The sequence below is a fragment of the Coptis chinensis genome, chromosome 2 (assembly GCF_015680905.1).
Source record: "Coptis chinensis isolate HL-2020 chromosome 2, ASM1568090v1, whole genome shotgun sequence".
Taxonomy (NCBI): Eukaryota; Viridiplantae; Streptophyta; class Magnoliopsida; order Ranunculales; family Ranunculaceae; genus Coptis; species Coptis chinensis.
The window spans coordinates 83003460-83015200 of record NC_141457.1 but is presented as its reverse complement, the minus strand read 5'-3'; the positions used below and the strand labels follow the sequence as shown (position 1 = coordinate 83015200).

Below are 11741 nucleotides of genomic sequence, written 5' to 3'. Positions count from 1 at the left end.
TTAGTTGTTTAAAAAATTTGAATGGTAGAGGGAGGTAATAAGAGAGTTGTGAGAATATACGTTAGATTTAATTTAGAAGATCCTATGGATAAGAAATTGAGCCTCTAGAACTGGACCATTTGTTTAATTGAAATTCCTTTAGATTTAGAAGATCCTATATAAGAAATTGAGTCCCTACAACTGGTTTAATTGAAGCTATATGTAGAAACAAATTCATAAAATGACTATGGTTTGAAAAAAAATCCATCTTATGGTCCATGTGAAATTCAAGGCATCTCTTTTTCACTGGGTTCTCTTTTAGAAACACTGTAAAACCATCTTAGACTATTCCACTTCCTACCTACATTAATATTCATTCTCCCAGGACGCTTATAGAGAGCCATGTCAACATATTTAAAAAAAAAAACCCGTCCACATCAGCACAATTTTTAAGTAGATACACAAAATTAATTAAAAGTCAGGACAGTATGTTGATTATTTGCGAGTCAGTCCCTACTACAAATTACATCATGCGTTGGATTTGTTTGAGATACATATAATAAGAACAACACAATTACACGCCTAATCTTTAAACCAATTCGCGATAACTACGAATCATTCAAACACAAATTTTGAATCTAAAAAAAAAAAAAAAAAAACCTTCAGTTTCAACTTTCAACTAAGAATCCTAAAAACCCAAAAATCCAAAAAGCCTTCCACAAGTTCCATATATTAAACTCTTCATAATTAAACTCCTGCAAAACCTTAAACAAGTCTTCATCTACTATCTTCTCTCTATCTCAATCAACACCCAATCTTATTTTTCCCTATTTTTTCAAGAAATTGAGATCTACAAGAAATCTAAAGGGACTCTCCGTGTTCTCGATGCAATGTGTGGTCGTGGAGTTCGGTCTCTTCGATATTTAGTACAAAATTTGAAGCTTTGATTTTAGTGTTGGTCGGATATGGGTTTCACATCTCTAAACTTAAATATTCAATCTGAAATTTGGCGATTTTTTTTTATTTAATTATGCTTTTATGTATTGAAGGAGAGAAGTAATTCTATTGGACGAAAATGACTTGGGCGCATGAAAACTTTCAACACGACCATCAATATTGTGCAAGGAGTACGTCTATGGTTTTGCCCGGAGTTCTAGAGATTCCTATTATGTTAACACGAGCAGCTGAAAGTCGTTTTGGAATGGATATCAAACAAACCGAAGAGGTGATTTCCTTCATAGGGAACATACAATATGTTCATAACTACATATAAATAGCTTTCTGGAACCTAGCTTACTAGGAAAATATTTATGTAGTAGGGTTTCATCTGCATTCACACTGTGGCAAAAGGGTCTGCAGCTGATCGTGCTGGATTGAGGCAGTTACAAGAGCAAGCAAGTGAGACAGGACACTTCGTCATTTCCCTTGCCAATGCACATTTCTTTATTTCTAATTATATAAACGTAAACAGGAGCTGATGTCGACTTGAAAAATGATGGTGGTCGCTCTGCTCTTCACTACGCTGCCAGCAAGGGTTGAAGATAGTTGAGATCCTGATTTCCCATTATGCAAAGCTCAATCAGAAGGACAATGTAATTATCCTTTTCCCCAAATAATCATTGTTGTATATGGTGGTAAAGTGTGTCCTATTTTATCTTTTGTATCCAATACTTTTTCTCATGTCCATTTAAATTTCTATGAAATGTTCTATGTGGATGCTTTCTATCTCCGTCATTGGTATTTTTGGAGTGCATTTCTGCAGGTTGGCTGCACACCATTGCATCAGGCAACAATCACTGGGAACTCAAGTTTTGTTTGAACTTCTAATCAAGGAAGGAGCACATGTTGATGCTGTATTGATAGAGCAGGTCAAACGCCATTCATGAGTGCAATGATATGTGAGAACAAAGAGGTAAAGCGTGTTCGTGTTTTTAATTTTTTTTTTTTTTTTTTTAATGGTGAAGTGGCTTTTCGTTCACGTCTTCTGGATTGATTTTGTTTAACATAGAATGTCTTCTTCATTTCTAATTAAGAACAACCAAGGAAGTTATTTTGCTATTCTGAAATATGATCATATGTTCAATAGATTATGTTTCTTGATGTTAGATCCAAAATTATCATATGACCAGTCAAGTTTGTATGAAAGTACTCCTAAAAGAAATCTGAGAATGATTTTTTAAACGGCAGTAACCCTATCAATGCAAGCTAGCTGTTTGAATGGAGGAACTTGGTGGAGGAGGTCTCAAATGAATGGTTGTGGGGTGCATAGTAGTGGTTTAAGTTTTGATTGATCACTTGGGATTACAAAAAAGAGTACTGTTCGTGAGCTTATCTATTATCCAATATATATTTAGCACTATCATTTGTGCCAGTTGACTCTCATGATGTAGGACACGTGCAATTTCCCTTCAACGTGAAAGAGACTTCCTTACCCTTCTACAGCTTTCGATGTTGACTCATTGCTCTTGGTGTCTCATGTCATGCAGACTCGGCAATTTATCATTGAACTGAAAACACTATTGGCATAATCTCAAATATTGAACAGCTTGACAGAAACGTAGCAGAATCATACAGTACACTCAATACACAGGCATAGGAGCTGGGTGCCAAAGTGACGGGTTTATGTGTAAAACTTGAGGTTTTAGATGTTGAACTTGAAGAAGTAAAATCGAACCAACCGGATGCTTATGCACATTCAAGGATCTCGAATAACAGTTACAAAGGTCAAACTAATTCCTAAGGATAATATTCATCTATAACATTTCCCTGATTTCTGTTTTGTTCTTAGTTTTGTCTTTGACTTCCAATTTGAAATGTTTAATCCTGAAGGAGTGAAAACTTCTTTGTGTGTGCATAGATTTATAACAAGAGCACAAAGAGGACCTCTTCCAGTCAAATCTTTATTTACTTGAGATATACATAATTACGTAGTCGTGCAAGTAAGTGAATTTAGCTAGCTCTATAGTCTTTCTGATTATTTTTTTGCACTAGAGTGATGAATCGTAAAACTGTAGGAGGATACAATTTAAACTTAGTCAGGGTAATCCATTTCCCTACTAGGCTGAATAGGGTGGGTTATCATAGTCTCCATTTCGAAATGGTGGATCAGGCTAAGAGGATATACTTCTGACCTTAGTCATTTCCAATAGTATTAAATCAACTAACTCAAAGTGTATTGTGTCGAACGTAGCATAAAATCTTTAGACATCTTTTTAGTGAAAAATATATGTAATGGGTACAAGAACTCCATGTTGTTCTTTGATATCTCGCAACATTTCTTTTGGCCTAGACATTAATTAGGATAAAAACTTCAATTTTCTCTGTTATGTTGTCTTCAGTTGTTTTGCTGCTCAAGGATCTCAAAAGTTTTTCTTACAGGTAGAACTACTTGAACTGTAGAAGGGGTGATGAATGTCTTAGCAAGGGATATGAAATCAAACTCTTTACAGAGCCATCTAGGTTATAAAGAAGGAAGAAGTTGGTCCTAGCTGGAGCCACAACAATCTATCAGAACTTATATGGAACATGTATAATACCTCAATGAGGTTTATAAGGAGTTGATACAAGAGTTATCAGAGATACAAAATGAACTGGTGGGTTTCATTCATATTCATGTTGTGAATATTCTATTCCACCACTTGATATAAGGTTCTTTATTCAGAGGAAGATAAAGAAATTGTAATCTAGCATACTATATATGTTAGACACGGGGATTTAACCCATTATATTGGGAAGAACTTAGATACCGAATGATTTTATTAAGCACTGGAACTACTGGGTCCGAAGTGCCTTACTCCATAGGCAACTAGATTCAAATTACTCTAAATGATGCGACCACCCATGCGGTGGGATGTCTAACTTGATAGTTGAGAAAATGTGCCATCTGGCTGGTGTGCCCATTGTGACAATAGAGTCTCGTTGAAGAGCCCGCAAGACCAGAAAGCAGACTACACGGAGAAGATCTTCTTCAGCGAGCCTCTCCGTAAAATATGGCAGCTTCAAAGCTTGGATATGGTGGCGATCCCGATTCGCCCGTCGACAAAAGAGCTGAATTAAATAAAGGTGGAGAGAATGCACATTATATGGGAAAGACGCTGGGGCTGGGAGTGCAGTTATTTCCACCCTTGATGTTGTGAAAGTTGATTGTTTTCATAGTTTTTAGTTGTTTGATTATTTCAAGTACACAAACGCACCCAATGTCGACGTATTATCTGAAATTTTACTATGCTTCAAAGTCAGTTTTTTTTGTTCCCCAAATTTGTGCATGCCCAGAATATCTATAGTTTAATTAGCTGCAGCCTGTAAGTCCTATTGTAAGCTTTATCTGCAGTAATATATTTGCTCCTTGGATTGTTAAGCGTATCACAAAGTGGAAAATGTATCTCATTTGCCCACGGTGGGCTGATCTGTTTGGGATGTCGTTTGGCCTTATCGTTCCTCATTTGTGGAATACAATAATTGTGAATGTTTGTTTAAAAATTTAAATTTTCGACTGATAAACATATCGCTCATCGGATGGTATATTCGCGGGTTTCTCCTAAGTACTTCAAAACCATTGAGGCATTGAGCCAGTTTTTGAGTGACCTTTGGTCCCATATATGCACATGTATGAGATATCGAGGTTATTGTCAGTATGTTACCATTTAAGTTTAACTTGGTTGCAATTTGAGGATACCAATATGAATGAAGCATCTGAGGAGATTGCAGTGAAAATAGTTGCACATGGATTCATCGGAAGGAGAGTTGATGAGATGGAATCTGGACTTGTGATGGCCCTCGGCTCGATTACATGATCCAACTTCTTTGAAGGACAACGGTGATCGTAGACAGCAGTGCGGTGAAGCAGTGCAGCGATAAGGTCATTAGTTCTAGAAGGATATATATATTTTAGGACTTTTTGGATAATCTATATTTTAGGACTTGAAAGTGTCTTAAGATGGATATATATACTTGATTGCTTTAAATTGTTTAAGTGGATTATTATTTATTTATTTTTCAATGCAGCACGTACAAGTCGCTTTTGGGGGGTGATCAAGCATACTGTTATCTCATCTTACCAAGAGGTGTACCCCCACATGTGAGATTTTTTTTTTTGGTATATGCTAAGTGTTGTAAGGAAATTTGGACCACGAGTCCACGACCATCTATTGAATGGAAAGAGGAGGTGCCCTCTCAGGATTTCTTCCTTTAGGGGACTACAAGCTTGCACCAATATTCGAGAAGGATTCCTACTTAATAGTCTCCGCTGTTTTCACTCTTAGATGTCCTTAAAGTGCTTCGTAGAGCTTTCTATCTCTCCATTCTGTTTACGACAGCGATAGCAATGATGCCTTCTGCATATTCTTTTGGTCCTCTGTTTAGGAAAAAATGGCTTTACTTTGTCTATGTTGCTACGGAGAAAGCAGGTCCTGCATTCATAAAATGGGGACAGTGGACTGCTACAAGACAAGATCTCTTCCATACTGATCTATGCGTTCAGCTCTCAAAGCTTCAAACTATCAAAGCGCCCGAGCATAGTTTCGACTACTCTAAAAAAATGTTGAGAAGGCATTTGGCCAACTTCTCGAAATTTTTGAAGATTTTGAAGAGGCACCAGGGATCTGAACATGTTACCCAAGTACATCGAGCTATTTTGAGATGTGATAATACGACAAAGCAGAAAAAGACCGGTGTGGTTCTTTGTAAAAGTTAGGCATCCCGTGTCGAATTTAATAAGTTATGAAGGATTTGTCGATTGTTCGGTTTTATGCCAATGTTTTGAGTTCATTATTCCCTACTTCATTTAAGTCGTCAAGATTTGATGAAACTTTACAACAGTTTTGCAGTTGTCATGGGCTCGAAACTATATATATATTATATAAATGGACTTAAGCACATCAACCAAAATTAAAAGCCCGAAAATTAACAGGGCCTACACATAATGGGTTTAAGAATAGCGGGTTTTCTTATTTGAGTAAATGAATCAATCGCAATCTTAATTGTGCACATATTTTGGATTGTTTATATCTTAGTACGTATCGATGTTCACTAAAAAATTTATAGACTGGGCCATATGTATAGTGTTAAGGCAAGGGATGGGTGAACACGGCTTATTGAGTCTGCAATGTGACACCACACAAACAAGTTAAACAAGGCGAATGGAGAGTGGCATATCGGGGATCAAAACAACTGGTCACCCATATAAGTACCTTTCCTTTTTGAGGAAGAGCAATTCAAGGACATTGACCAGGTGTATTGTAGACTTCTTACATTTTACCAAAAGCCCAATATAAACAGATCAAACCAATAACGGAACTTGAATGGAAATGCACAACAAACACATATTATTCAGTTAAATTACCAGGCCATAAAGTATGTAACTTATAGGACCCAAGACTTCCATCCAAACAAAAATTTGTATTTAAAATAGTAGGCCCGGCCATAGGACGGGCAACATGGCTAGTTTTTCATGAAAATACAATATTCCAAATGTACAAACATATTCCCGCGATGGAATCGGATGGGTATTACTATTTGTCATCCATTTTTATTATTATTTATTTTAGAAAGTTTCCATTCAATAAATCTATGTCACTTTCTTTTATTTTCTTTTTTTTTTTAGATAAACCTCTTTTGTATTCATGATCTGAATCAAATATTACAATAGTTAACAAGCCAGAAAAAAATATGAGGCAAAACAAAAATGAATAACACCAAACCCATATAGGCAAACCCCAAGTGCTTCTCCTTTTGTCGACCATCATAGTGTTGGAGTTATCCCTCACATGAGGAGAGAAAACAGAGCTGGAGAGAAACGCGCTTAATTCGGGGCGTTGGAAATGTCGAGGCTTGCTCGGATGGGCGACTTCGCTCGGGTTCCAATAGAATAGGGCGACCAGCCATAGAGGGGTGACCAGCTCGATCTCAAGATACATTGGCCAAAAAAAGGGCGGCGCTTCTCAGTCTAATTTTCGTGGGCTTTGCTTCTGATACCCGAAATTTGGTTTTGGAAATAAAACCAAAAATCAAGGTTTTGAAAAACTAACCTAACAAGTCGAAGGATTGGAATCCGACTAAAACAAAGAGAGAGAACCTTTACGAGATACAACCCTCAGAAAGAGATAAGAGTGATCTAGTAAGGTGAGAGACCGAAAGGAGAGATTGTAATCTTCCTTCCCACTTTATTAAGAACTGGCTCTTGTGGAAGTAGGCATCATTGGCGAACCACGGTAAATCTTTGTGTTGTGGTTTTGCTTTTCTTTGCTTTTACATTATTATCCGCTGTTAATAGTTGTTTAGCGAGTTGGGCATGTTAGTATAGGTTGTAGTTGATATTTAGATTTTGTCCCGAGTTGAATTGTGTTCAAATACAAGTTATCTGTGTAGTGGGGAATCGATTGGTATTGATATAATCCCCAACAAGTGGTATCAGAGCCAGGTTAGAATAGCCTAGGGTGTTATCCGAATCTTGGTCGGGAAGGTGTTTGTGAAATTCCCGAGAAAGATTTGAGGTTAAATAACTTGTAGAGATGGACCATTCCGTGAACACTTTCATTTATGATGAGTTTGAATGAATAGAAGAACTACACCATCCGGAAAGCCAAGATGGAAGACTTGCTATACCGCAAGGACTTGACACTTCCCATTGAGAATGAGGGAGTAAAACCGTAAAAAGGCCCGATGAGGCCGAGTGGAAAAAGCTGACGTAAAAGCGATTGGATACATTCGACAAATGGATTGACGGCGGTGTCTTTTCACCATGTGGCCCAAGAGACTACGACGCCTCGATGGAAGAAACTTCGAAGACCTTTATGAGAGGAAGTCGGGTGGAAACAAAGTGCTAGTCGTTAAGAAGTTTGCGCAACCACGAAGTACCAAGAAGGTTCTTCAATGTCCGAGCATCTTAATGAAGTACGAATATCATCAATCGATGCATTTGATGAAGATCAATTTGGGAGACGAAGTTGAGGGCTTTGTTTCTATTAGGCTCTCTACCCGAAAGTTGGGAGACATTAGCGGTTTCTCTACATGGAGCGACCAAGGATGGAATTGTTACCATGGAGATGGCTACCACGCCTTTGTTGAATGAGGAGACTAGAAGGAGTGCAAGAAGCGCTCTTCTCACTCGAGAGATCCTTTTCACGAGAAACGGGGAGAGGTCGAAACGAAAACCATCTCGCTCTAGAGGATGATGAAGTAAATCTAGGGGTGAAGCTAGAACTCCTAAGACAGAGGCAATGTTACTATTGTGCCACAAAAGGCCACTTCGGATATGAGTCGCGAACACCACGAAGAGGGATGAGAAAGAATAACCGTACATGAAGACATGGTGCGGAGGAACGAAAACACAAAGCGGAGATACTACCGCGACTAGTCGGCGACCCCAAGTGGGAATTGTGTCGGTTGTGGTGTGTCTTTGTCTTAGTACCTCATGTCGATATCTGAGTGGGTGATAGATACTGAGCATCCTATCACGCCACAATCGCCGAGGGGATTCTTCACTACCTACAGCTGTGGTGAATATGGTGAAGTGAGGATGGGTAACAGTGGCGTCTCGAAGATTATAGGCATTGGAGATGTTCATATAGAAACCAATGTCGGCTACACCTTGACACTTAAGGATGTAAGACATGTCCCTGACATACGGTTAAGCCTAATTTCGGCGGGGAAATTAGATGACGATGGCTTTGTAAACTCGTTTGGTAACGGGGTATGGAAACTGAGCAGAGGTTCCATTGTAGCAGCCAGAGGAAAGAAAACTTGCTCTTTTACAAAACACAGGCTAGTTTGTGTAAAGCGAAGCGAAACGCGCGTAAGAAGAAGCTTCATCTGAACTGTGGCACAAGAGACTGTGTCACATGGGCATAAAAGGGATGGAAGTTCTTGCTAAGCAAAAGGTCGTGCCAGACATTAAAGGTACACATTTAAATACATGTACTCATTGTTTGGTAGGAAAGCAACACAGGTGTCTTTCCAAAGATTCCCGCCTCACGAAAGAACACGTCCCTGAACTAGTGCACACGCACTTATGTGGTCCTATGAGAGTAAAGTCCCACCAGGGAGCTTCGTACTTCTTGACATTCATTGATGATGCGTCAAGAAAGATATGGGCCTATAGTCTGAAGACCAAGGATGAAGTACTTGGCGTGTTTGAGAAAAATTCCACAAAGATGGTGGAAAGAGAGACCGGGAAGTTGTTGAAATGTATTCGCCGGATAATGGGGGTGAGTACATTGGGCCATTTGAAGAGTATTGCCGAGTCATGGGATTCGCCATGAGCGCACCATTCCCAAGACACCGTAATGTAATGGAATAGCAGAGAGAATGAACCGTACCATTGTAGAGAGGATGAGATGCATGCTATCTCACTCTAAGCTACCTAGAAGCTCTCTTGGGTAGAAGCAATGCGTCTGTTAGTGCATGTGATCAACATGTCGCCGCAAGAAAGCCTCCGAATAGTGATTATCCGCAGAGAGTATGGTCGGCAGAGATGTTGATTATGGATACTTGAGGGTATTTGGGTGCGGGGCATTTGTGCATATTCCGAAGGATGAGAGATCCAAGCTTGATGACAAAGCCAAGCGCAGCATTTTTCCTCGGGTTATGGAGATGAAAAGTTTGGTTACAAACTCTATGATCCGATTAACAAGAAGGTAATCCGAAGTCGAGATGTTGTGTTCTTAGAAGACCAAACCATAGCGGACTTTGAGGAGGGTGAGAAGTTACGAGGCTTTCACCAATGATCTTGTTGATTCGAACCGAAGTTCCTACCGTGGAACGTCGCGTAAGGCATTGAGAATCTGCAGAGAACCATGAGTTTGAAGCTCATGATGAGAATCCTATTGCTCATGATGGGATAGAACCTATTGGTATAGAAGATGCAGATGAGATGCATGAACCACCACCGAGCAAGTAGAAGTGCAACCTCCCCGAGGCACCCGATAGATGGGGCAAGGAGGTCCGACGAGGAGACTAGCTTCAACTGTATCCACCACATACGCATACATACTATCGGATGGTGGAGAACCTATGTACTATCAAGAGGCACTTGAAGGTACGACAAAAGAAAAGTGGTTGAAGGCCATGCATGACGAGATGGATTCTTTGCATAAGAATCACACTTATGAAGTTAGTTGAGAAACCCCACAGGGAGAAAAGTTCTCAAGAATAAGTGGATATACAAAGTCAAGCATGAGGGAGAACAATCCTCACCCAAGGCACAAAGCTTCGCCTTTGTTGTGAAGGGATTCGGTCAAAGGAAAGGGATTGACTTTGATGAGATCTTCTCTCCTCAGTAGTGAAGATGACTTCTATCCGGGTGGTATTGGGTATGACCGCAAGTATGAACCTAGAGGTTGAAAGCAGCTAGATGTTAAGACGGCTTTTCTTCATGGAGACCTTGAAGAAGATGTCTACATGGACCAGCCCGCAGGGGGTTTTGAGGTCAAAGGCAAGGAGCACCTAGTATGCAAGCCGATAAAGAGCTTGTATGGGTTGAAGCAAGCACCGAGGCGATGGTACATAAAGTTTGATTCTTTTATGGCGGCAAGGATACAAGAAGTCCGCTTCCCATCATTGTGTGTTTGTTCGGAGATTTCCGGATGGGGATTTCATTGTGGTTATTGTTGTATGTGGATGATATGTTGATAGTTGGCCCAAACATCAACAAGATATCCAAGTTGAAGAAAGACTTGAGTAAGTCCTTTGAGATGAAGGATTTTGGTCAAGCAAAGCGGATACTTGGGATCGCGGATCACTTTCGTGACGAAAAGAGTGGAAAGTTGTGGCTTTCAAGAAAGCTACATTGGAAAGGTGTTGAAGAGATTCAACATGGATCAAAGCGCCCGGTCGGTTGTCCGCTTGGTGGCGGTTCGCATGACCAAAGAGATGTGTCCTAAGGGTGAGCATGAGCGAGTCGGATGGAAAAGATTCTTTATGCATCCGCAGTGGGCAGTTTGATGTATGCCATGGTGTGTACTAGACCGGATATTGCTTTCGCCGTTGGGGTTATAAGCAGATTTCTGTCAAATCCGGGTAAAGAGCATTGGGAAGGTGTTAAGTGGATATTGCGATATCTCAAAGGCGCTTCCAAATCATGTTTGTGCTTTGGTGGAAGTAAGCCCTTACTTGAAGGCTACACTGATGCAGACATGGCAGGTGATGTTGACTCGATGAAGTCCACCTCCGGTTATCCGGTTACTTTTGCGGGGGAGCGGTTTTCTTGGCAATCTAAGTTGCAAAAGTGTGTTGCCCTCCACTTCTGAAGCGAATATATTGCACCAATCGAAAGTTGCAAAAGAGTTGCTATGGATGAAGAGGTTCTTCGACGAACTAGGGCTAAAAGCGTAAAACAGTTTGTAGTTCTATGTGGCGGTCGAGTGCCATTCACTTGAGCAAGAATCCGAAGTTTTCATTCTAGATCCAAGCACATACACGCGTCGTTATCATTGGATTAGAGAAGTACTTTCGAGACAAGCATTTGTGTATCGAGAAGATCCATACCGACAAGAACGGGTCGGATATGATGACCAAAGTCTTACCGAAAGGTAAGTTTGATGTTTTGTCTTGTGCTATTGCGAATGGCGAAGACACTCCTCCTCTGATGATTTGGAAATTGCATGGAGGAAGCCCCTCACCGCTCGGGGGGGGAGATTGTTGAGTTATCCCTCACATGAGGAGAGAAAACAGAGTCGGAGAGAAATGGGCTAATTCGGCGTTGGAAATGTCGAGAGCTTGCGCCAGCTCGGATGAAGCGACTTCGGCCGTGGTTCCAAATAGAATAG

The 11741-nt window shown here is 40.1% G+C and overlaps 1 long non-coding RNA gene across 2 annotated transcripts; it reads left to right on the top strand.

The window, feature by feature from the left end:
- Positions 1 to 1160: 1160 nt before the first annotated feature.
- On the top strand, positions 1161 to 3774 carry LOC147518328 (uncharacterized). 2 transcript variants are annotated; one of them, XR_015214043.1, is made up of 7 exons: positions 1161 to 1204; positions 1299 to 1377; positions 1451 to 1571; positions 1742 to 1891; positions 2466 to 2702; positions 2837 to 2918; positions 3358 to 3774. It is a non-coding gene; the product is annotated as an uncharacterized LOC147518328 (long non-coding RNA). The 2 variants fall into 2 exon arrangements; XR_015214042.1 differs by having other exon boundaries at positions 1451 to 1891.
- The last annotated feature ends 7967 nt before the right edge of the window (positions 3775 to 11741 follow it).